Source organism: Nicotiana tabacum, chromosome 4, assembly GCF_000715075.1.
Source record: "Nicotiana tabacum cultivar K326 chromosome 4, ASM71507v2, whole genome shotgun sequence".
NCBI classification, from domain to species: Eukaryota; Viridiplantae; Streptophyta; class Magnoliopsida; order Solanales; family Solanaceae; genus Nicotiana; species Nicotiana tabacum.
In genome coordinates this window covers 89,591,061-89,619,002 of record NC_134083.1, presented here as the reverse complement: position 1 = coordinate 89,619,002, position 27,942 = coordinate 89,591,061, and positions in this window count along the sequence as shown.

Sequence of the window (27,942 nt, the reverse complement as noted above, 5' to 3'; positions counted from 1 at the left end):
CTGAACCCTAACACTTGGCATCCTGTGCCCTCATAATACCTCATAACCACACCGACGACTCACGTGCCAATAGAGCCATTCTCACATAGAAGGCAAGTAAACAAGGGTGAGCATCTATGCTCAACAATATCAAGAACACCTCTTATCCGATAAGAGTGCTTAACTACATGTATGCTTGTGCAAGTGTCCTAACATAGTTCTTACCAGCAAATAAGCATAAGGAAGAAGAAGAACATACAACACGTAGAATATTTTCTCACAGCTTTCACGAGATAAAGCTCACACAGGTACGTATACCACTACACAAATATCAACAACAAGAATGCCCCCAGGCCATAAATCATCACAAATAAATTCCTGACACAGCCCACCTTGTCTCGCCACGTGTGCAATAGTAACATAAATGCCCGCCTTATCTCTCCACACGTGCATAATAATGTTCCCACCTTGTCTCGCCACATGCGTAACCCACATTTATATATTCATATCCCGCCTTGCCACACCGCATGTGCAAATATCAATGGTAACAATAGCACGGCAGAAATCTCGTGCAACCCCATAATGACAACCGCACGGCAAAAACCTCGTGCATCACCACCACAAGTACCACATCAACAATGACAATAATACTAAGTACGACAAGTAAATCAACTCAAGAACTTTAATTCACAAAGAAACGGTAGAACCAATTCAAAAGGAATAACCACAGTAAAGAATTCTAGGCGTAAAGAGAACAGCTCGACAAGGGAAAACTAATGTGTAGCAACGATCCCACAATATACACTTCAACAACAGGGAAGCTAACATGAGTCAAATAATTCCAAATAAAACAAGTCAACTAAGATATAGGATATCTAAAACTTCTTTTAAGATTGAGGAATTACTAAGGATATTCAACAATTTAATTAAGGATAAGCAGCGAAAAAATAATCATAACCTCAATTAAGACTGAACAAATTACAAGAAGAGATAATAATAATAATAATAATAATAATAATAATAATTTCAAATAAAGATAAGCAGTTATGAAAAGATAACATGACAATAGGGGAGGTAAAATCTTCAGTCAAGTCAAATTAAGAGTCAAATAGGCAATAAGAGTGAATCCTGAAAGTAATTAATTTTAATTAAAGCATGTAGAAGTGAAACTAGTAAATCAGAACTTAATCATATCAAGAACAGCTTCATACTTAGTGAATATAAGGAGCCAACTTTTCATAAATAAGTCCGAGCACACACTCGTCACTTTGCGTGCATGGACTACAGTCAACATAGAAGACTCAAATCCTAAGGGAAAAATCCCCCACACAAGGTTAGGCAAGATACTTACCTCGAACCAAGCTCAAACAGTCCGTAAAAATGCCCTTTCCTCAATTATCCGACTCCGAATGGTCCAAATCTAACCAAACACTGCATATCATGAATACAACGATAATAGACTCATCTAATTAATGAAATCAATATTTTACCAAAATAATTCCTAAATTTTCCCTAAAACGTCGACCGGGCCCACGTCTCAGAATTGGATAAAAATCACAAAATATGAACACACATTCACTCACGAGTCCAACCATATAAGAATTACTCAAATCTGACCACCAATCTCTTTTCAAAACTCAAAATCTTTATTGAAGAAGTTCTTCCAATTTTTCCCAATTTCAACCTCAAAAATCAGAAACTAAATAGAGAAAACAACTATAAATTAATGCAATAAAACCAAATTCGAGTAAGAAATCGTTACCCACAAGATTCCTCTAAAAATCCCTCAAAGAATCGCCTTCTCCCGAGCTCAAAATCAAAAATGGAGTGAAAATGAAATAACCCTCGATTCCAACCCCTTTCTGCTCAGCGATCCTCGCACCTGCGACCATTTCTCGCACATGCGGTCTAACCAGTCGCACCTACGGAAGTCACTAACTCCCACAGTCTCCGCACCTGCGAGCCTTCTGCGCATCTGCGGGTCGAAACTACGAATCGCACCATGAATCGAACTTATAAATTTTCAAATCTTTCAACTTCTAAAACCTGTGCTGAAACCTATCAAATCAACCTGAAATGACGTCAAATTTTGCAGGCAAGTCCCAAATAACATAAAGGAGCTGTTCCAACTCTCGGAATTGCATTCCGACCCCGATATCAAAAAATCCACATCCGGTCCAAATCTCCAAAAATTCGACTTTCGCCATTTCAAGCCTAAATTAGCTACAGACCTCGGATTTACTCCAAGCGTGGTTTATGTTCTCCTCCTCCAAAGTGACGTATTCTCCCTCAAAAATATGTTAGATCCCCTCCAAATTAGGTTTAGAACTGAGTTTGGACCGTGTAGCACCGTAATAACCTTGTCCCGAGCAAAATAGGAGAATCTCGCTACCAATATCCAGACAAGCGCCTAGCGCTGGCCCTGGCGCAAAAGCGAGAAACGTTTTGCAATTCAATTCCAATTCTTGCGGCCAACTTCCAACTTTCCTTATAAACTTTTTTTTTCCTTTCTTCTTTGTTTCCTTTAATCTCCAATCATTATGTCCCCCTCTCTTGTTTTAATTGTTACAATTCATATATTTACTTCACCTCATGCCACGTAGACAAATATCCTAAGTCCTTCATTTTTCTTCATTTCATGTGTTGCTCCAAAATTGTCTCATCCATGTAGATTTTTTCCTATCCTTTTACCAATTATGATTTCGTGATCTTTTCTTTTTTGCATAAATTTTTCTTTGAATCTTTGTATTTTCGCACCGCTTTATTCCTACATAGTAAAAATATGATATTAGGCACAACCCATTATAATTACTACTCAAAACAACTAAAAGTACTAAAATGTGAGGCGATAATGGGTAAGTATATACATTTCTGGTCAAACATCATGCTAACATGGAATTGGAAACTAGAAGTGCAGCAGATCAGTCATATTAATGAAACCAAAGATTTATGAAACCTAGCATATCATTCATGCTAACAAACTCAACTGCTGAGTAGCATTTAAAAATCTGCAATAAAGTTTGCAGTTCAGAATATAACTCTGTCAATTTTACTAAGGTATGTACTACAAACTCATGCCATTCGTCAATGACCAAAAAAAGCTTACAACAAGTCGCCTTTCTTTGTAAGGAGGATTGATAAACTATGACCATATAAAAAAACTTCTTTTTATTAAACAAAAAAGGGGTTGCACCTAATCACAGGCTGCCTACGTACCCCTAACAAATCCTAAAGCGGGTTCAAGCCCACACGTAGTTCTATACATATACAGTATTCAATTGTATTATTTTTTAACTAAGAAGGGGCTGTACCTGATTATCTTGGTTGCAGGCTGCCTACGTACCCCTAACAAATCCTAAAGAGGGATCAAGCCCATACGTAGTTCTTTTACATATATTACATTATCAATTGTCAATCTGAGTATCTACTTTCAGTATCGCCAGCAGCCTTCTGCGAGTTCCCTTGTCTAATTTCTTCAGATTAGGAATCTCTGATTATTTCATCAATGTCCTATGATCAGATCACAGTTATGTGGTGTCGTGAATGTTGTCTTCTGCTGCGGACTGCGTAAAATGATCTTTAGCTTCTTAGCTATCTTTGTTGTAGGCTGGACATTGTCTGCTACTTTTGCTAAATTCATAAATGGATGGTTCAATAGCATGTCGGCTGTCCAACGTGAACTGGGATTCTTGATTGTTGTCTTCTACTGCGGTCTGCATAAAATGATCATTAGCTTCTTAGTTGTCTTTGTTGTAGGCTATACATTATTGTCTGCGACTTACTCCGGATGAATTCAGAAATAGATGGTTCAATAGCATCTCGGCTATCCAACGTAAACTGGGATTCTTGACTAGACACCTCTTCAAAAAAATCTTGTGCTTCGTTCGACAACTTCGCATTCTGAAACATTGGTTCCTCAAACTCGATTCTATATAAAACATTCAAATCTTGGCTATCTTCATCTGATTCCCACGGTGGTGTCCTCGTCACCAACTCATAGACAGTGCGACCGAGAACCTAGATATCAACTTCTGTTCCATACTCTTCGTCAGCCACGAATTCTGGTTCCATATACCTTTGCGTTCTCCTCAGTCCCTGCTTTTCTTCCCTCATCTGTTCTACAGTCATGGAGAGGCCGAAATCTGCGATCTTGGCAGTTTCATCAGAGCCCGCGCAAGAAGAATGTTATGGGGCTTGATGTCGCAATGAATAACTCCTATACTTCCTTAGAATATGAGCACTGGAAAAATAGGTAGCTATGAGTCTCATCAATACCAGAGTAGCCTTTTTCTCCTCAATTAGTTGTGGATTAAAGTCAAGGCGGACCTACCTTAGGGTTAGGGGGCCACCGGAATCCGTTAGCCTCGGAAAAAATACTGTAAATATATTTTATATATATTTATATATACACTGGGGACCCCTTAAAGAACTCCCCACCTTGCTCTTGGGGTGGCTCGAACTCACAACCTCTTGGTTGGAAGTGGAGGATGCTTACCACTAGAGCAACCCACTCTTGTCAAAACTTAAGTGTTGTCTGCGAAATGTATCAATTATAGGACTGTAATTCAATACTCTCCACTACTCCTACTACGACTATTTGATTTACAAGTTACTCTAACTTGTAAATCAAACACTCATTCCAACTCACTAATTATTTATGATACTTGATTACAACTCAATTTCCTAAAACACTTTCACTAGATTGACTCAAGAAGAATACAATACAAGTACTCAACTAGAGTAAACAACATAGGACTCTTTAGTTGATGTATGAAAGGATAATCACAAAAGTCCAAAGTAGATAGTATTTAAATGCATCAACTTGAGATCTTCTAGGAGTCCTATTCATAGTTAGCTTCTCCTTTGATAAGACTCCTATTGTTCTAAGGATTCCACAAACTTTGGGACTCTTGTCTCTGATTGAATTATCTATATCTTCTTGAGCAACAATCCTTATCACATGTATCAGCCTTCTTCCACCAAAATCGGACCTGGGCAGCTTTGAGATAAAGTTACTGTCTTGTAGAGACGTACAATCATCAACCTGAGGAGCTGATTCTTTATCCTGAGGAGCTGGTTCTTTAGAACAATTAAGCAGCTACGTTGAGGACCTGGTTCTTTGAATTATTGCATTTAGACATACTTTGTTAATTATCAAAACCTCAATACTTAACAAATTCTCCCTTTTTGATGATGACAAACTTTGTACACAGTAGAACCAGGTAATCACACCAAAGAACCAGATAATCACAACAAGTACTATTGATAGACATGTATGTTCACAACCCACAACCTCCTGATATACAAACTTTGTACACAGTAGAACCAGGTAATCACACCAAAGAACCATATAATCACAACAAGTACTATTGACAGACATGTATGTTCACAACCCACAACCTCCCAATTCCCCCTTTTGGCATCATCAAAAAAAAAATGTTAGACATATGCAATACATTGCCATACTACTTGAGGGTAACATCATCCAAAATATCATTGTGGTTTCCATACTTAAGCTCAGGTAAGGCCATGTTGAGCTTGTCAAACAACTCAGTCAATATGAAACCATAAAGCATAGCATGCTTAGGCTTAGAAGTGTGTGCAACTCTTGCCATACGCTGAATCATCAGGCTAGGGGGATTTATAGGCCTACAAGTGTCAAGTAGTTCCATTACAGCCATGTCCAGCAAAGTAGCTTCATGCCTTCTCTCAGACCTATGAAGAATGCAGGAATTGAAAATCTGAAATAACAGCTTGTGGAAGGGAGTCGTATCAGTCTTGTACACCTTTTGGGGAACATCCAGTTCAAACTTTTAAGAAAAATTTCTTGTGACCACAATGCCAGCGTCAACATCATTGTCTATGGCTGGCCACTTTTTCTTCAAGTAATTGTCAAATCCCAAAGAAGAGATATTTAGAAGCATCCTCAGCTCCTCAACATCAAACTCTATTTCAAATCTCCCTCCATTACTCTTAACCACCTTACCATCAAATTTGAAATTTGCATAGAACTCTACCACAATATGAACACATACAGGAGGGAAAGCTTTGATAAACATGTGCTTCCACCTTGTAGCTCAAGTTTTTCCACTAGGTGAGTCATCCCCTTCTCATCAGTGTTGGAAAGAATCTTCTTATTTAGCACTTTTCTGTTCCTGAACTCTGTGAGTCGATCAACTGCAACTGGCACATTCTTTCTTGTCTTTCCCCTACTGGCCCTTGCAGAAGGGGTAGCAGGTTTTGTAAATTTGGCAACCTTTCTCTTTGGTGTAGAGAATTTAGCTGGCAAAGCAGATTCAGACTCATCTTCTTCATCTAGCTCAACAACAGGTTCCATAATTGAGACCTTCTTCCTTGGCTTCTTGGCACTTCTAGACTCCTTAATGACTTGTTCATCAACAACCTTTCTTTTATTCCTTGTAAGATGAGTCCTGGCAGGAGGAACCACTCCTTTCATTGTTGGACTGCTGACTTTGTTGCTTTCACAAGAGTCTTCCTGGGTTTTTTCACTACCTCAGACAATGGCAAGTTATCTTCATCACTGCTAACTTCTTCATCCCTAGTGAAAGGAGTTAATAGAGACCCAGGTTCTTGAGCCCTTATCTCTTCACCAGTTTTTTTTGAAGGGGCTATGACAGTGTTCGCAATGGTCATAGAGCCTTCAGATTCCTCACTCAAATTCCCATTCTTTCCCTCACTCTCTTCATCCACTGCTTCACTCTCACTTACTTTTTCTTGATCCTCACCCTCACTCTTAGAGCTGCCCTCTTCTTCACTATGATTTTCTTCTTCTACAGAATCATTTACTTGTTCACCTATTGATCTCGTCTAATTTCACTCATCTATTTGAGGATACGAAAACGGCTGATGCAATAGTAATACCTAACAAGGAGTAGGGGTCGCCTAATGGGTTGTAAAATTTAAAGCTTGTTTTATTAGTCGGAGTGTATTATAGCTATCAACACACAAGTACACACTCAATACCTCTCGGTCAGAGAGTGATTTTGCCCAATTTGGCTTTCTCAAGTCCAAATGGATATTGAACAAAATAGTTAATGATAAGCTCAAGTCGGGTTTTACTATCTCTAGGTTCAACCCTTTAATTGGGCTAATCTATTTCTCGATTGACCCAATTTATTGCTAGCCAAGTTTTTCTAGACTAAGTCTCTCTTTCTCAAGTAGAGACCAAGTCAAATAGGTATGAAATAACGTTTGCAACCATTAATTCTTCACATAAAATCAAGAACTAGGCTAGATAATCAGCACCCAACCATAAACAAGCAATAAATCAACACCCAACCCTAGTGAAAATCTAGCTACTCATGCTTAAATTGGAACAAAAAAAAGAAGTGATAATTAAACCCACATTGATAATTAAAATTATGAAATCAATATTCAAAAAGCTCAAAATAGCAAAAACTATTAAAAAGAGTAAAAGAAAATGTCTACTGTAGCTGCTGATGTTCAAACTTGACCTAAAAAAGTGAAAATCTTCTATTTATACAGTGCTGGAATTTTCGGACAAAAATTCCCTTTCGAAGGTTCTGCGGCCGCATAATTCCATGTGCGGTCCGAACTTTGCTTCAGCCTGATAGGAATGGAAACCTGCGGTCGCATAATTCTGAACTGCGACCGCACTTCTCTCTTTCTGTGGTCCGCGCATTTCTTAGTGCGGCTACACATTGCTCTTTTGCGGACCGCACAAATGTGACTGTGGCCGCGTAGCTGTTCTTCAGCGTCCATACAATAATTGTGCGGTCCGCACTTCTATTGAACTTGAGATGCAAGTTCTCTGAACTTTTGCTCTTGCAGGTTCTGCGGCCGCACATGTCATGTGCGGACCACACTTTGCACTTGTCTCTTATAGGAGTTTCTTCACAATCTGCGGCCGCAGATGAAAATCTACGGTCCGGACTTCTGAGCTTCTGTGCCTGTTTGTGTCCTTGAGTTTAGATCACTCCTTCTTGAGTTGGATTTCATCTTGGGGGCTCATTTTCCACTATTCCTACAATTAAGCATATTTCATCAGTTTTCGGGAACATAATTAAATGCTTTTGGACTAAAACGAAAGCAAAAAGGTGCTAATAAGTAGTCAAAATCCCTCCTTATCAACTCCCCCAAACTTAAACTTTTGCTTTTCCTAAATCAAGTAAGGTAATTCCCACCTCCACAAGTTAAGAGCTATTCCTTCTTATCAAAGATGCATCAATCACGCATCAATTGGGACCAACAATTACCCACAACACTTATGAATTATTAACAAGGCAATGGGTTGAACTTTTAAGCACAAATAGTTCTAATGTGACACTTGAGAATCACGAGTTAACTTTATTCATCAAGGAAGCTCGCTCTTTTATGTATATCATTGTGGATCCCAAACTCCTCCTCTCTACTTTCCATTTGCATATCTCACTTAATAATGTAGCACTCAATTCAATGATTTGTGAAAGGTTCACTCATCTCTCTCAAAAGAATGTCACAAGTATGACTTTAAGTACCATAGGCTTGCCCCTCATGTAAATCACCACTAATGTAAGCTCACTCGGCTTGAAATCACGTAGGGCATTTTTCGGAATGCAATGAAGTCTTTTGGACTACGGTTGGATATGCTATGATAGAACGAGTATCTTTTCATAAGCACTCCATTTTCTCTTATCGGCTCATGCTTTGCCAACTCTTTGAGGAATTTTCTTTTCCATAGGGGGATTAGAGAGACTTAGCATCACTCTTTCTTGGTCATGATATTCATTTTCTCCTTCTTTGCTTTCTTCATGCTTTGCATCATTACTTTTCTTTGAATCCCTTCAACTCTTAAACTTATTCACTTTCTTTTTGTATTTTTCTTTTTGTTCTTTCTTTCTTTTTCTTTCCTTTCCTTATCTTCATTTCTTTTCTCTTTTTGTGCCTTGATACCCTTTTCAAACTCCTCATCTATCCCCCAAACTTACATTTTTAGCCAATTATTTCACAAGAGTGTTAAGGAAAGCTCGGGTGCCAAGAGAGGGTCATGAAAATATTGTAACATAGTTATCAAATGAGAAAGGTTTTACGCTCAAATGGGTTGACTAGGGATAACAGCATTGGTGGGCCATGAAAAATTTCAAGCGGTTCAAGGAGAGCCTATAATAAATTCTCAAGCCAGCAAGACTTAAAATTTTGCCTAGAGACACATTCGGGGCAAGTTCTAGACCATTCGCACGGGTACTTGGACTTGAATCAAAAATATCTCACCTCTCACGCAGTGAGATTGTTAAAGAGGATAGAGTCGAGGGCCCACAACGAGCATATTCAAGATTAAAAATCACTATGGTTCGACTAAACCACTTGATGATTGCCTAAGTCAACACAAGAGTCACAATGTCACTAACTAGAGCTATATCTTTCCAAAAACCTTATTTTTAACCATAAGCACGTAGTAAAGTATGTTGGTACCAAGTGAAGCATGTTTTACTCTTCGATCATGATTCAATTAGGTCTTTTTATTCCTTATTACTACTATTCTTACCTAAACACCAAAAACAGACTCAATCCCTTAAAAAGGTTGTCACGCCATCCATCATTGGGAAGAGTCACCCGGTTCACACAAAAATGACTTTTGGAAAGAACCGTGGCATTAAGAAAATCAAAGGCTTATTGTTCACTAAAACATAAAAAGAAGCTACAAAATTAAAAAGAAGCTATTAGATTAAACATAGACTAATAAGAAAACATAATAAAGAAGCTAACAAATACATAATGAGAGAGGAAAAGAGAGAATATATACATCAAGAGAGAACATAGAGAATATATATACAGAATGAAGAGAAAGAAGAAAATATTATCAGTTATTACAAACCAAATGTCTAAAAGTCATACAAATAGCAAATCAAATAACTCCAGCCCCCGAATAAAAATAAGCATTGTCCCCAATGCTTAATCAAAACAAGAATAAAGAAGGGTAAGAGTGAAACAAAACTCCCTATGTGGCCTTGGACATCTCCGTGTCCATAGCAGCGTCACCGCCCTCAGTCTCCTCTAATTGGATCTCATCATCGGCTCTGGGAGTAACTGGGTGAGTGAACATCTGGTGCACCACCTCACCAGTGTCGGCAGCCAGGTCTGGCTCCTCAGACTGGCCAACTGGTGCCACTGGAGCTGATGGTGCTGCTGGATCTGCTTGTGCTGGCGGGTCTGACCCCATGAGCATATCAAATGAAAGATCACCAGCTGTTGCTATCTTGGTTACCTCTCTGCTTATCCTGTCAACTGATTTCTTGGACGCCTGGGATTTCTTCATTTTCTATACCTGCTTCCCTAGCTCATCAATCACTGCTCCATGTGCTACCAAGGGGTTCATGATGGTGGTCTGGTTCTCCAAGATCTTCTTCAATGTATCCTCCACTGTCGGAGGAATCTGGGGTACCGGAGTGGATGATTGTGCTGCAACAACACTGGATATGTCAGACAGCTTTGCAGTGGTTGTCTGCATCCAGTTGTTGAGGCTCGCTAGTATTTGGGAGACTCGTAGCGCAGATAGTGGATGAGCGGGCATGGGCACCGGCTTCATAGCCGATGTGGAAGGCACTGATGCTGAGGGACCTGAAGAAGGAGGTTGAGGCATAGCTGTTGCACCATCAGGAGGCTCTGCAGAAGTAGATGGCATGTCAACTGTCTCAGCAGCTACCCCGACGGGCTCGTCAGACTGGCCTGCAGTAGTAGAGGGTTGACCCTTTTTCTTTGGGTTTCCACCACCCATTAAAGAATACCATGAGAAGGGTTTCTTAGCCCGCACCTTGGTATCAAAATCCCTCGGCTCCACACCTGCATCCGTAAGGTACTCAGTGATAGTGTTGGGATATGGGTAGGAGGTGTCACCTTGCTTGGCGACCACAGACATGTTGACTGACATCACGACACCCACATTGATCGGGTGCCCGGCCATGATAGAAGCGACTAGCACTGCTCGCTGAATTGGAAGATTTGTTTCATTTTGGCACGGGTCTAGTCTGCTGCACACGAATGTTTGCCATCCCTTTGCCTCAAAATTTAGGGTGTTCCGTTGAATGGGAACCCCTACTGTGATCCATGTTGGAGGCGGCCCCGGGGCTGCAAGAATCTCAGCTAGCCATGGTCGAACTGCATATCCTAGTGCTAACTTTTCCAGGTATTGCATAGGCTCCACATCCTCAAACCTTAAATACGTGTTCAGGGTGCTCTGATCGAATCACACCTTTAGATTTCTCACTTTTGTTACCTTGGTCCGTTTCTTTATATGCGTCACATTGACGTAAAATTACCGGACCAGGTATTCCTTGGCATCTACCACACTTTTAGTGAACCACATCCACCCCTTCCACTCCCAGAACGGTCTCAACACTGTCGGGTTGTATTTGTTAGGTATTTTATCATGAACTGACGCTCAAGAGTGAGCGATCTCATTGACCACCACTCCCGGAAGCTTGTGAAATCAGCCAGACTGACAAATATATTTTCCCAAATCTCTTTCTTCTTCGACCTCTCAAGGCCGGCAACTCTAGTATCACCCCCTCGGCCATCATCCGGAATATCATCAACATCTACTGTAGTAGTAGGTGCATCGGGGGCATGTGTGGATGAGGGCTCTGAAGCCTGAATGTCACCTTCCGAACCCTCGAAAGAGCTCTCAGATGAGGAAGGCTCGTCTCTAAGTTAGTATCTGCCACGTGGTTGTTGTGGCTGTGATTGAACAGCAGGCTTCTCTTGCATTGAGTCACCCTCCGACGCTTCCCGAGATGGGGCATATGAACTAGACTCGGAAGGCTCAGGCTATCTTCCTTGCTTTGCTATGGCTTTCCTACTGATTGCTCTTTGGAGGGCGAGGGGTAAATTGCTTTTGCTTCTGCCTCTAGAAGGTTCACCCCTCCCCTTTGATGTATCACTAGGTCCTCGTGATCTAACCATTTTCTGTAACAAACAACAGCATGAGTCAGTTCCAATTCAATTGTAGATAAACAGAAAGTCACAGAATTAAAAATGTTGCATGGTGGGGAAGTGCGGTCCACAAAATTATAAGTGTGGCCGCAACCTGGGCTGTGCGGACTGCACAATTTTAAAGTGCGGCCGCAGCAATGAATTTGCGGTCCGCACAATTTTGAGTGCGACCGCAGAATTGATGTGCGGTCCGCACAATTGCAAGTGCGGCCGCACATGAAACTTTCCAAAAGTGCCAACTCTCTGATGACAGAGATTGGCCTGATCTGTGGCCGCACACACTTTTCTACGGCCGCGATGAAATTACTGCGGTCCGCACAATCTTGCCTCACCAAATGCCCTAATCTATACTTCTGCGGACCGCACAATTCCTTGTGCAGCCGCACATTTCAAAATTCAATCGGGAAGAGTCCTGTAGGTTTTCAATTTAAGCACAAATTAGATATGGTGATAGTAACTAAACATGATAATCAAACTACCCACTCCCCAAAAAGCAAGTAAGAGTTAACCTACACAATTTAAACCCCACATGGATATGAAATTGACAAATGGTCTAAACTAACTAACAAATTGTAAATCAAACTAAGAAAATTGAAGAATCCTAGAAATGATTTGAATATACCAATGATGAAGTGGTGCTAAGGAATGATCACAAATGCGTAATTAGGTGGTAGATGATTGAATCAGAAGCGTGCAAAATTTTAGTATGATTTCTAAGAGAATGGAAAGTTTCAACAGTAGCCTTAGGGTTACTATTTATACATAGTGGGTCTAACTAAGGAATCAGGAGACGAGTGCAGCCCCAGAATTCCTTCTGCGGTCCTCACTCTGTTACCTGGTGTTCCACTTCCATTTGATGATCTGTGGTCCGCAGATTTAGCTGTGCGGCCGCAAATTTTGGTATGAACTGCATAATTCGTTGTGAGGCCGCACTTTGGCTATTTCTCTGACAACCAAACTTCAGAGAGTTTGCATTTTTCCATCTCAAGTTGTGCGGTCCGCACAGGAATTGTGCGGCCGTATTTGCCTTTTGTTGTAGTGTCCAAAATTGTGCGGTCCGCACTTTTTTCATACTTAGCCAATTTTTCTGAGCACAGTTCCTGTAAAGCACACACCTGTAAAGCACACACTTCAAATCCAGTTAGCACAAAACAAGACCTATCTAAAGAAAAGAAAAGAAAGAAAAAAAACATGGGTTGCCTCCCAAGAAGTGCCTGATTTAACATCGCAGCACGACGCAGATTACCATCACTTCAAATGAATCACTGCCACCACGTGGCCATCATCAGCTTGTCCCAAATAATGCTCCACCCGGTGACCATTGACTCAGAATACCTCATCATTTTTGTTCTTCAAGTCCAATGCACCAAAAGGTGTCACATCAATAATTTCAAAGGGACCACTCTATTTGGATTTCAGCTTTCCGGGAAAGATCTTCAATCGTGAGTTGAACAACAAAACAAGATCTCCGCCTTGAACTCCCTGTTTAGGATGTATTTGTCATGAAGGTACTTCATTCTTTCTTTGTACAAGGACAAACTTGCATATGCATGGTACCGGAATTCATCTAATTCATTCAAATGTGCAACCTGCAAGTTAGTAGTTGCATCCCAATCAAGATTTAACTTCTTTAAATCCCACATGGCCTTGTGCTCGAGTTCCACCGGAAGATGAAAAGCTTTTCCAAACCCCAACCCGTATGGAGACATCCCGATAGGAGTTTTGAAAGCATTCCGATAAGCCCATTGTGCATCATCAATCTTCTTTGACCAATCCGTCCGGTTAGCATTCACTGGTTTGGACAAAATACTCTTTATCTGCCGGTTGGAGACTTCCACTTGACCGCTAGCTTGAGGGTGATAGGGAGTCATAACTTTATGAGTGACACCATACTTGCTAAGCAAGGTGTCAAAAGCTTTGTTGCAAAAATGCGACCCTCATCGCTTATGATAGCCCGCAGAGTACCAAATCTTGTGAAGATGTTCTTCTTCAAAAATGCCACCACACTGCTTGCTTCATTGTTGGGTAGAGAAACGGTCTCAACCCATTTAGACACATAATCAACCAAAACCAAGATGTAGGTGTTTCCACAAGAACTCACAAAACGTCCCATGAAGTCAATACCCCACACATCGAAAATATCAATCTCCAAAATGGCGGTGAGGGACATTTCATTTTTCTTTGAGATTCCACCAGCCCTTTGACATTCATCACAATGCTTGACTAGATCACTTGCATCCTTGTAAGGAGTAGGCCAATAGAAACCGCAACTTAGTACTTTGGCTGCCGTTCTTGCTCCACCATGGTGACCACCATACGGCAAAGAATGATAAGCCCCCAGAATTTCAAGTTGTTCCTCCTATGGTACACATCTTCTAATCACTCCATCTGTACAAATTCGGAAAAGGTATGGTTCATCCCAATAATAATCTTTACAATCCCGTTTGAGCTTCTTCCTTTGGTTTGAAGAAAACTCATCCGGGGTGATACCACTTACAAGAAACTTTGCTAGATCTGCGAACCATGGCACCTCTTTCATTGAAATGGCTAAGAGTTGCTCATCGGGGAAGGAGTCATTGATTTCAAGGCCATCATGCAGCCTCCCCTCATCTTCCAAACGAGACAAGTGGTCCGCCACTTGGTTTTCACTTCCTTTTCAGTCTTGGATGTCTTTATCAAACTCTTGCAACAAAAGCACCCATCTCATCAACCGGGCTTTGGAATCTTTCTTGCTTATAAGGTAACAAAGTGCCGCATGATTCGTGTGGACAATCACTTTTGCACCCATCAAGTACGGGCGGAACTTCTCAATAGCAAACACAATGGCAAGGAGCTCTTTTTTGGTCACAGTGTAATTGAATTAGGAATCATTCATGCTCTTACTAGCATAGTAGACCGGATGAGATATCTTGTTGATATGTTGCCTCAAAACTGCTCTAACCGCTACATCACTAGCATCACACATGAGCTCAAAAGGAATGCTCCAATTAGGAGCAGTGATAATGGGAGTAGTTGTCAACTTGAACTTGAGCAATTCAAATGCTCTCATGCAATCATCATTGAAGTGAAATTTAGCATCTTTCTCCAAAAGCTTGCACAAAGGGTTCACCACTTTGGAAAAGTCCTTTATGAAATGCTTGTAGAACCTCGCATGACCCAAGAAACTTCCCACGCCCTTCACGGATGTTGGAGGTGGAAGTTTAGAAATCACCTATATTTTTGCTTTGTCGACCTCTATTCCCTTCTTTGAAATCTTGTGGCCAAGGACAATACCCTCCTCGAGCATAACATGGCATTTCTCCCAATTCAATACCAAGTTCGTTTCTTCACACCTTACCAATACCTTATCCAAATTTGCCAAGCAATCATCAAAAGAATCCCCAATTACCGAAAAGTCATACATGAAGACTTCAAGGTAGTCCTCTACCATATCCGTAAAGATTGCCATCATACACCATTGAAAAGTTATCGGTGCGTTGCATAAGCCAAATGGCATCCGCTTCAAAGCGAAAATTCCATAGGGACAAGTGAAAGTTGTTTTCTCTTGATCTTCCAGGGCAATAAGGATTTGATTATAGCCAGAATATCCATCTAGAAAAAAAATAGAATGCCCGACCGGCCCACCTATCAAGTATTTGGTCAAGAAAGGGTAGTGGGAAATGGTCTTTCTTTGTGACTTTTTTTAGCTTTTGATAGTCCATACACACTCTCCATCCGATCACCGTTCTTGTTGGAATCAACTCGTTCTTATCATTAGTGACCACAGTTATGCCTCCCTTCTTTGGAACACATTGCACCGGAGAAGTCCACAAACTGTCAGAAATGGGGTAGACAACCTCGGCATCTAACCACTTTATGATCTCCTTTTTGACCACCTCTTGCATGGCTTCATTGAGTCTCCTTTGATGTTCAATGGAGGGTTTGGCATCTTCCTCCAAATTAATCTTGTGCATACAAAATGTGGGGCTTATTCCCCGAATATCCGCCAAAGTCCACCCAATAGCTTTCTTTCTCTTGTGGAGCACCGCCAATGTAGAGTCAACCTACACGTTAGTTAAACAATAGGAAAAAGTAATCGGTAACGTAGAACAAGGGCCAAGGAATTGATACCTGAGATGTGGAGGTAATGGCTTCAACTTCAAGATATGAGGCTCTTCAATTGAAGGCTTTGTAGGAGGAGTTTTCCTATTCTCAAGATCCAAAGAAAATTTCCGAGGTGCAAAATTGTATGACCCCATCCCTTGAAAAGAATTAACACATTCCATAAAGCCATCCATTTCATCATCATTAAAATTGAGCAAAATGGCCTTCAACATGTCACCCACATTAATCGTGGCACTTGTATCATCAATAATCACATCAGTCACCAAGTCCACGAACGAACACACTTCATTGCTATTCGGTTGCCTCATAGATTTGCACACGTGGAACACCACCTTTTCATCACCCACCCGGAAAGTGAGTTCACCGGCTTCCACATCAACAAGAGCCTTCCCCGTAGCAAGGAAAGGTCTATCAAGAATAATCGGCACCTCATAGTCCACTTCACAATCAAGAATAACAAAATCCGCCGGGAGAATGAACTTGTCAACTCCAACCAATACATCCTCAATCACCCCCAACAGTCTTTTTATTGTACGATCGGCCATTTGTAATCTCATAGATATGGGTTTTGGTTGCCCAATTCCCAATGTCTTGAAAATCGAATAGGGCATCAAGTTGATACTCGCCCTAAGATCACAAAGATCTTTTGCAAAATCGGCACTTCCAATGGTACAAGGAATTGTAAAAGCACTGGGATCTTCCAACTTTTGAGCCATCAAATACACAATTGCACTCACCTGGTGAGTGACTTTGATAGTTTCAAAATTCATCGATCTCTTCTTTGTCACCAAGTCCTTCACAAACTTTGCATATTCCGGGCATTTGCTCCAAAGCTTCAACTAATGGCACATTTATAGAGACTCTTAATTATATCAATGAACTTCTTGAATTGATTCTCGCCATTTTTCTTGGCAAACCTTTGAGCATAGGGAGGAGGTGGCTTAGGCAATGGTACCTTAGATTTTTGCACTACCATTTCTGGTATGTCAATCATATGATCCCTAGACGGGTTTACATCCTCTTGAGTCTCTTACGCCATGTCATCAATATCAATCCGCACTTCATCATTTGCTTGCACAACATTGCTCGTGATCTCCTCTTCTTCTCCCACTTGCTCATCTTCTACAAGTTGCTTTTAAATTGAGGTAGGTGCATTCCCACCTCTTCCACTTCTTGTAGTAACAGCCATGGCATGCCCCGTATTGTTCCCACCCTTCGGGTTCACCATCGTATCGCATGGTAGTGCTCCCTTTGGACGAGAATTTAAAGGTTGAGAGATTTGACCCATTTGCACTTCTATGATTCGGATTGATGTGTTGTGTGAAGCAAGTTGGGCATCGGAATCGGCATTCTTCTCCATCATTTGCTTGAACATGTTCTCAATACGACCCATTTCATTGTTGGAGGAACTAGGACCATGAGAAGGATAAGGGAGTGGGTTGCTCGGTTGTTGATACATCAGGGGCCTTTGAAAACCCGACCCCTGATTTCCTTGGTTGTTGCCTCACCAATTGCCTTGGTTATTATTGTTTTGCCAATTCCCTTGGTTATTGCTTCCACTCCAATTACCTTGATTGTTAGAATTCCAATTGCCTTGATTATTCGAAGGTCTCCATTATTGTTGACTAGGACCTTGGAAGTTGTTTCTTTGCCCCTGAAAGTTGTTCACATATTGGACCTCTTCTTCTTGATCATTGTAAGAATCACCTTGATCAAATCCACTATCTTCTTGCACAAAATTATCCACTCTTTGTTGCACTTGTGGACTTCTTTTTCTTTTCTTGTTTACCATCATATTGATTCCCTCCATAGCATTGACTTGCCTCGGTTTTTGCACTTGTTGAAGTTGAGCCTTTGCCAATTGGTTCATGGTGGTTGTCAACTCGGCTATTGCTTGCCCATGGTCATGTAACTCTTTATGAAGAAGAATCACATTTGGATCACCTTGTGGAACATTGGCTCTAGATTTCCATGCCGATGAAGTATCCTCCATCTCATCCAAAATATCACATGCCTCCGCATAAGGCGTAGTCATGAAGTTCCCACCGGCAAGTTGATTCACTACACAATTGTTGGTGGTATTGATCCCCCAATAGAAAGTTTGTTGAATCATGTTCTCCGTCATATCATTGTTGGGGCACTCTTTCACCATTGTCCTATATCTTTCCCATATCTCGTGTAGTGGTTCATTAGGCTCTTGCTTGAATGCTAGAATTTCATCCCGAAGAATGGTCATGTGCCCGGGAGAGAAGTACTTTGAAATAAATTTCTTTGCTAGTTCATCCCAAGTATGAATGAAATGATTTGGCAAACATTCCAACCAATCTAAAGCTTTCCCCCGTAGAGAGAAGGGAAAAAGCCTTAGCCTCAAAGCATCCTCGGAGACATTTGTTTGTTTGCTCCCCCAACATGTATCAACGACCCCCTTCAAGTTTTTATATGCATTTTGACCCGTTGCACCGGTGAAGAACCCTCGTTGCTCGAGCAAAGTGAGCATTACGTTGGTTATTTGAAAGTTTCTCGCCCTAATACGGGGTGGGACTATAGCACTTGCATACCATTCATTCGATAACACCCGGTGTGGAGCCACTCGTGGTGGAGGTGGGGGTGGAAAAGGCACATTGTCTTGAGGTGGTCGGCCTCGTCTATTAGCTTGAGGTTCAAGAGGGACCTCATCCATTGCATCATCATCAACGTCCACATCACCCACGGCTATGTTTCCTATCTCATTGTTTGCCATGATTGCACCTACAATACTCACACGTTAGTAACAAGGAAAAAACACACCTCCTCTATTACATATCCCTGGTAACGGCGCCAAAAATTGATCTCGTCCAATTTAACTCCTCTATTTGAGGATATGAAAATGGTCGATGCAATAGTAATACCCAACAAGGAGTCGGGGTCGATTTTCCACAGGGAGCTATGACTGGGCCATATGAATATATATATTATAGTGTATGAGCTTGAATTATCTCAAACTGCACTTCCACAAATTTGGGTTGTTTCTAGGTCTAATTTAAACAAAGATTACAAACTAAGAATTTAAATTGGGAAAGTGTTTTTTTAGTTGTTTTTCAAATGATATGAAAGGCCTAGGGCTGTGACCTTCACCTAGGTATTCGCCTAATGGGTTGTAAACTTTAAAGCTTGTTTAATTGGTCAGGGTATATTATAGCTATCAACACCCAAGTACACACTCAATACCTCTCGGTCAGAGAGTGATTTTGCCTAATTTGGCTTACTCAAGTCCAAATGTGTATTGAACAAAACAGTTGATAATAAGCTCAAGTCGGGTTTGACTATCTCTAGGTTCAACCCTTTAATTGGGCTTATCAATCTCTCGACTGACCCAATTTCTTGCTAGTCAAGTTTTCCTAAACTAACTCTCTATTTCTCAAGTAGAGACCAAGTCAAATAGGCATGAAATAATGTTTGCAACAATTAATTATTCATATAAAATCAAGAACTAGGATAGATAATCAACACCCAACCATAAACAAGAAATAAATCAAACACCCATTAAGTTTACACACTAGGATTGGGTCATAACCCTAGCAAAAATCTAGCTACTCATGCTTAAATTAGAAGAAAAAGAAGAAGAAGTGATAATTAAACCCATATTGATAATTAAAATGATGAAATCAATATTCAAAAAGCTCAAAATAGCAAAAACTACTAAAAAGAGAAAAAGAAAATGTCTACTGTAGCTGATGATGTCCAAACTTGAACCTAAAAAAGTGAAACTCTTCTATTTATACAGTGCTAGAATTTTCGGACAAAAATGCCCTTTCGGAGGTTCTGCGACCGCACAATTCCATGTGCGTTCTGCACTTTGCTTCAGCCTGATAGGAATGGAAACCTGCGGTCGCATAATTCTGAACTGCGGCCGCATTTCTCTCTTTTTGCGGTCCGCGCATTTCTGAGTGCGGCTACACATTGCCCTTCTGCAGACCGCACAAATGTGACTGCGGCCACGTAGCTGTTCTTCAGCGGCCGTACAATAATTGTGCGGTCCGCACTTCTGTTGAACTTGAGATGCAAGTTCTCTGAACTTTTGCTCTTGCAGGTTCTGCGGCCACACATATCATGTGCGGACCGCACATTGCACTTGTCTCTAATAAGAGTTTCTTCATAACCTGTGGCTGCAGATGAAAATCTGCGGTCCGCACTTCTGAGCTTTTGTTCCTGTTTGTGTCCTTGAGTTCAGATCACTACTTCTTGAGTTGGATTTCATCTTGGGGGCTCATTTTCCACTATTCCTGCAAATAAGCATATTTTATCAGTTTTTGGGAACACAATTAAATGCTTTTGGACTAAAACAAAAGCAAAAAGGTACTAATAAGTAGTCTAAATCCCCACTTATCACCTATCTTATCATCTGTATCACTCTCCTTCTCATCTCTAGATGCTCCCTCACTCTCACTCTTTTCTTCTTCATGGGTTATGTTTTGAGCATTATGCTCCTCATGACTGTCCACTTCTTCTTCTTCTTTTCCACCCCATCATCATCCTCATCCTCAATCCAACTAAATGAAATACCATCAGATGCCTCCTTTTGTATAAGTTCTTTACTTCCTTCCCCCTTAACCACAGCCCCAACAGTAACAGTATCTACCTCCTTCCCCATATCACCTACACCCTTTTCTATAGTGAATTCCTCCACTTATGGTTTCTAACTCATAGGTGGGAGAGTATCTAAGGGTGCAACATCTATAGCGGATACCAAAACATCTAATTACGAAAGAGTATATTGTACTCGATTAGCACTGACTGGCACTGATTCCCCCTGAATCACAGAATCCTTTACCACCATGTCTATTTGAGTAGCAGTATCAGGCACTTTCTTGACATATTTTCTTTGGGTAGCCTTGACCTTTATTGACTTAGAGATATTATTCGCAGTAGGCTCAGATGAATGGGTGGTTGGTTTTGGATGTGGGGGTACAGTGGAGGTGGGGATGGTGAGAGCAGCAGGAACATGGGATTATGATGTAGGTACAATAGAGGATATCAAAAGAGAAGGAGCAGGTGTGGGTGTGGGTGTGGGTTCACTTGATGGCTTGGCACTTTTCTTTGATTTGCGCTTCATGATTTTGGATTTTGGTTTAGCCTTGGATGATGATTTGGCTTTAGAGGGGGTTTGACTGGATTTAGGCATGGTGATCAGATAAGAAACTCGATGAATAGAAGGGGAGAATTGGTTCTTGATTTTTTCTTAGGGTTTGAGAGAAACAGTAAGTTCTGAGAAGCTGATCATAAGGGCCTTTAAAGACGTTACTCTTGATTTGACTGGAAGAGAGAAGGTGACCAAGTTTTAGTTCTAACGAGACTCTTATGATGGTTACTTTGAATGTTAGGATTTCAGGAGTAATTGAACTCTAATTGCACTAGGATTCCCCCTTACTCTTTTACTAGAAGACGACTAGAAGTGATGCCAACGGAATTAGAAATCTGAGCATAGCAATAATTTTAGGATATTAAGTCCCAGTGAATTAAGACAATATGGCACGTACCTGAGTCGAAGAACCAACTCCTTAGCAGCTCCTTACTTATTTATGCAATAAAGCTTCAACACCTCATATTAGTATCATACAACACAGTTATCAGCTAGATTTTTCAAGCAATTGTGTGATCTTAATACAAGCACGAAGCTGAATCAAACACGTTGTACTTAATTGTCTACATCTAATTATACCTTTTCTAGCCAATCACTGGGGTTCAACTTAGTTGGAAGAATTGATTAGATCTAGTTCTAGTCTATTCCTTTCAAAGTGATCCCTACTCAGAGCTTTAGTAAAAATATCATCAATTTGATCTTCACTTTTAAAAAAATTAATTGAGATATTTCCCTTTTCAATATTGTCTCTTAGAAAGTGATGCCTAATGTCAATGTGCTTGGTTCTTTTGTGCTGACATGGATTTTTAGCAATATTTATGGAACTGGTGTTATTACAGAAAATGAGAACACAATCAACAAATATATCATAGTCCCTTAGTTGTTGTCTTATCCATAGCAACTGAGCACAACAGGATGTTGCTGCCACATATTCAGCCTCAGTTGTAGATAAAGCCAATGAGTTTTGCTTCTTAATTCCCCAAGACACCAGACAAGAACCTAGAAAATGAGTTGTTCCTAAAGTGTTTTTCCAGTCATCATGAAAACGTGCATAGTCAGCATCATCATAACTCCTCTAGGATACCATAGCGCAGAGGTCAGGGGTCCCCGTGAGATATCTTAGTATCCTTTTGACAACCTCCATGTGAGATTCCTTGAGATTTTCCTGAAATCTTGCACATGATCCCACATTGAATACAATATTAGGCCTGCTTGACGTGAGGTAAAACAGTGACCAAATCATTCCTCTATATAGTTTCTGTTCAACACTTTTTCTTTCTTCATCAAGGTCCAGTTTTGTTGCTGTTGCAATGGGAGTGTCAATAGACTTAGAGGAGTCCATGTTGAACTTCTTTAGTAGTTCCTTGATATATTTCTACTGATGTATCATGATTCCAGTTGGTGTTTGCTTGATTTGTAGCCCAAAAAAGAGGTTCAATTCACCCATCATGCTCATTTCCCATCATCTCATCAAATTCCTTGCACATTGCTTCATTGATAGCCCCAAAATAATGCCATCCACATACACCTGCACAATCAGAATATTCTTCCTTCTTCCCCTTAGAAATAGAGTGTTGTCCACCTTTCCTCTTATAAAGTTATTGTCTAAGAGGAACTTTGAGAATCTTTCATACCAAGCTTTTGAAGCCTATTTCAGTCCATAAAGAGCTTTATCCAACTTGAACACATAGTCAGGAAATTATTCACTTTCAAATCCAGGAGGTTGTTTGGCAAACACTTCCTACTTCAGATAACCATTCAAGAAGACACTCTTTACATCCATCCGATATAAGGTGAACTCCATGTGGGCAGCAAAGGCTAGCATTCTTATAGCTTCCATTCTAGCTATAGGTGCAAATGTCTCATCATAGTCAATGCCCTCCTCTTGATTATATCCCTGAACCACCAGTCTGGCCTTATTCCTTGGGATATTTCCTCGTTCATCCAGCTTGTTTGTAAACACCCATCTGGTACCTATGATAGTTTTGTTCTTGGGTCTTTGTACCAAGTGTCGGACCTTGCTTCTCTCAAACTGATTTAGCTCCACTTGCATGGCTATGATCTAATTTGGATCCTTTAGGGCTTCTTTGATAGTCTTAGGTTCAATTTGTGAGAGAAATGTTGTGAGTGCACATAGATTTCTTAGAGAAGACCTGGTTTGCACTCCTGCATTTGGATCAGAGATGATATTCTCAAGAGGATGTGAACTTTGATACTTCAAAGGTCTGATCTATATACCTAGAGAAGATTCACCCGAGGAGTGACCCAAAGGAACAGGTTCAGTGGGTGTGGCTTCATCAGTCTGGTTAACAGTTAGAGTAGTTCTTTCTTCTTCTTGTTCCTCATGATCACTGTCAATTTCCTTGTGGTCTTTGGATCCATCTTCATACTGAGGTTCAGATTCCTTTGTAACTCCATCACCAGAGAGTCCTATGTCATAATCTTCATCCTGTAGACCTTTCTTAGCCAAATTGTTAGATTTATCAAAGACAACATAAATATTTTCTTCTACGCACATAATTATTTTATTAAAAACTTTATAGACCTTACTATGTGGAGAGTAACCCAAGAAAATTCCCTCATGACTTCTGTCATCAAACTTACCTATAGCTTCTTTTCCATTATTATGCACAAAACATTTGCACCCAAAGGCCCTCAGGTGAGTAATGTTGGGTTTTCTTCCTCGAAGTAACTCATAGGGAGTTTTCTCAAGAATGGGTCTGACCATGCATCTATTTAGTAGGTAACAGGCAGTATTGGCTGCCTCAGCCCAGAAACACTTAGGAAGTCCACTAGCAATCAACATGGTCCTCCCCATCTCTTCTAGGGATCTATTCTTTCTTTATACAACCTCATTTTGTTGTGGAGTTCTAGGTGCAGAGAAATTATGGTCAATACCATGTGAGCTACAGAACTCAAGGAATTTTGAATTTTCAAACTCAGTTCCATGGTCAATTCTTATACTTAATACATTGCACCACAGTTTTGTTGAATCATTCTAACAAATACACAGAAAACATCAAAGGTTTCATCTTTAGATCCCAAAAACAAAGTCCAGGTATACCTGGAGAAGTCATCAACAATCACAAACACATACCTCTTACCTCATTTGCTCCTTATTCTCATTGGTCCACATAGGTCCATGTGAAGGAGTTCCAGAGGTTTAAAGGTACTGACAACCTTTTTAGATTTAAAGGATGACCTTACATGTTTCCCTCTAACACAGGCAAGACACACCTTGTCATAGGAGAACTCAACTTTTGGTAGCAAAAGGACCAAGTCCTTTGCTGCCAACTTGTTGAGTTGAGAGAGACTGGCATGTCCCAGTCTTCTATGCTATAACAGTGGATCATCTTCCACTACACTCAAGCATGTGTGCTCACTCTAGACAAGTGACATAATTGATATCTTGTAGACATTTTTAGGTCTCTTACCCTTCAACACAATTTCATCAGTATCAAGCTTTAGTGACAGTGCAAATTTTGGAATTGCATTTTACCTTATTTCCTTTGTCACACATTTGAGAAATGACTAAGAAGATTATGTTTAAGAGCTACCACATAATACACATCTTCTATAGCATGAGAGAGTGACTTATCAACCTTGCCAATACCTGTTATCTGGCCTTTTTTCCTATTTCCAAATGACAAACTCCCTCCTTGGAAGGTTGTCAATGAGAGGAAGTTTTTCTTATCTCCATTTATATATGTATTGAGCATCCACTGTCTAGATACCAGTCTTGATTATTCCCTATCACCTTAGCCTGCACCAGAATTCACAAGTTAGTTTTGGGAATCCAGACAAGCTTGGGTCCCTTTTTGTTGGAAAAAAGATGAATCATATCTCTTCTTGCCCAGAAAGGGAGAGGATTAGAAGCTATTTTCTTATTAACCTTAATCCACTTAGTATGGACAAGAGGATTGACCTTTGGTTGCTCATCATTCTTCATATTTTTAGCAATACCAAATGTGCTTCAAAACTAAGCATGAATTAAGGCATGACAAGTGTCTCTAAAGTGTCCTACCTTTCCACAATGAGTGCACATGTTATTATCAGAAATTACTACATACTTTGGGTCAAACTTAGGAACAGGTTTGCTATAGCCAATTTTAGATTTGTTAGAGCTACAATTTTCATTTAGCCAATTCAAGGCATCAGAAGATCTATGCCATTTGCTTAATTTAGAGAGTTTATAATTACTCTTTTCTAGATTTTCCTGCAGGATTTTATTCCTACATTCAGTATCACAAAGATTATCTTTAGCCCTTTTTAATTCCTTTTCAAGCTTATCCTGCGGATCACTCATTTTTCCTTACCATGTATATTAGAAGACTTCTCATTCTTAGAAGTAAGTTCAAGAACAAGGTTCTTAAGGTCTTTGATCTATTCCTCTAGATCAGCTTTGTCAGATTCAAGCTCTTTGATATCAAGTTTTAACATGAAAGATTTCTTATTAGCTAATCATTTCCACTACTCATTTTATTCATTTCATTCATCAAGGTCACAATTATGGCCATCAGTTTGTTTTTAGACATAACATGAGTGTTTCTTTCAAGTTAGAGACATTTACCTGGTTTGTTTCATCTTCAGTTTCTGAATCACTCATGTCCATCATTCCTATCACTTCTTCCTCTGTTTTGGATTCTTCAATCGCCATCAATGCCACTTTGATGTTTTCATCTCCAAAGTTAGCTTCCAAAATCCTCCATATATCATGAGCAGAGATGCAAGAGGATACTTTGAAGAGAGTGTTTCTGGACAAGCTTCTGTAGAGCAGGTCCTTTGCTTTAGCATTTTTCTGAACTAGTTGACGATCTTCCTCATCGTATTCCTATTCTCTTTTGTTACACTTGTTACCTTCACTATCTATTTTAGTTGGGAGAATTGGTCCATGATTTGCAATTACCTATAGGTCAAAGTTAGTGGCTTGAAGAAATGTTTCCGTACGAAGTTTCCATTCATCATAGTGGTGTTCATCAAACAAAAGAGGTCTTCCAATGTGCATTCCAAGCTGTACTCGGGGCTATGTCTCCACAGCCTGGTGTTCATCAGTTACAGTATAGAGACTTATAGCCTTATCCTCATTTTCTTCTTCTTTATCACTTCCACTATCCTCATATTCTGCCAAGAAAGCCTGCTTCATTGCTTCAGTGAATCCTTTGCCTAGGATTTTTCCTTTGTTGGAACCTTTTTATCTCATCTTCTCCCATTTCTTTTTTCAGCTCATTCTTTTCTCCACTCAATTTCCCACATTGGGCAGTCCTTGACCATGTGATCTAGCTTGCTAAACTTGTAGCACCCATTATAGTTAGCTTTATCGATATGCTTAGGCTTACTGTTGATCTCTCTCTTGGATGCACTTTTGGAGTTCTTCATGAACCTCTTGAACTTGGCAAACATTGCTAGATCAAGATCATCATTGTCAAATTCATATCCTTAGACACTTTAAGAACCAAGGCATTATCCCTCTTTGGTTCTTCCTTGTGCAGTTCTATCTCTCTCATTTTATGAGTCTTTAAGTTTTCAACCAACTCATCAAGTGAGATTTTGTCTAGCCCCTTGGCTTCCTGGATTGCAGTGACTTTTGATTCCCATGAAGCTAGAAGGATCCTTAGAACTTTGCTAACTAACTCTGCTGAGGTAAACACCTTTCCAAGTGATTTCAGTTCATTGGTTATTATAGTAAACATAGTCATCATATCCTAGATTGGCTCAGACTCCTTCTTAAGGAAGAGCTCATAGTTTCTCATAAGTAGCTCTATCCTTGATCTCTTCACCTGGTTTGTTCCTTCATGAGCAGTTTGGAGTGCATCCCATATCTGCTTTGCATTAGAGCATGCAGAAATTCTATTGTACTTATCAGGACCAAGTTCACATATAAGAATTTTCTTAGCCTTTGCATTCTTCTCCTTCATTCTGAAAACTACTGCCACAAATTCAGAGGGGTCCTCAGGAACTGCTTCATTTTGTGCATTTTGCTTAGTAGGAGTCAATGGACCTTGGTTCAATATGGTCTATAGTTCATAGTCTTCAGCTGTCAGAAAGTTTTCCATTCTTGCTTTCCACCAACTGTAATATTTTCCATTGAACATGGGTGGCCTGGTAGTTGATTGTCCTTCATGAATTCCGAGTGAAGCACTCATCTTGCTTCCAAGATCTCTCTGGGTGTTAGCCGTTTGTTTGAGAGAACCTGCTCTGATACCAATTGTTAGTTTTAGTGCTCGTATGAATTACTAAAGAACTTGGTTCTTTACCATGTTCCTTAAATGTGAATTAAATAAGCAGTAAAGTAAACACATCAATTTTTACATGAAAAATCACCTTGCTCATAAGGTGCAAAAACCATGACCTACTATGTAGGATTTTCAACTTCAACTCCACTAGAACAATCAACAAAAAATGTATTAATTATAGAACTGTAATTCAATACTCTCCAGTACTCCTACTACGACTATTTGATTTAAGAGTTACTCTAACTTGTAAAGCAAACACTCACTACAACTCACTAGTTATTTATAACACTTGATTACAACTCAATTTCCTAAAATACATTCACTAGACTGACTCAAGAACAATACAATGTAAGTACTCGACTTCAGTTTATGTGTGAAAGGATAATTACAGAAGTCCAAAGTGTCCAAAGTAGATAGTATTTAAAGGCATCAACTTGAGATCTTCTAGGAGTCATATTCATAGTTAGATTCTCCTTTAATAAGACTCCAACTGTTCCAAGGATTCCACAAACTTTGGGACTCTTGTCTCTGACTGAATTATTCGTATCTTGTTTAGAA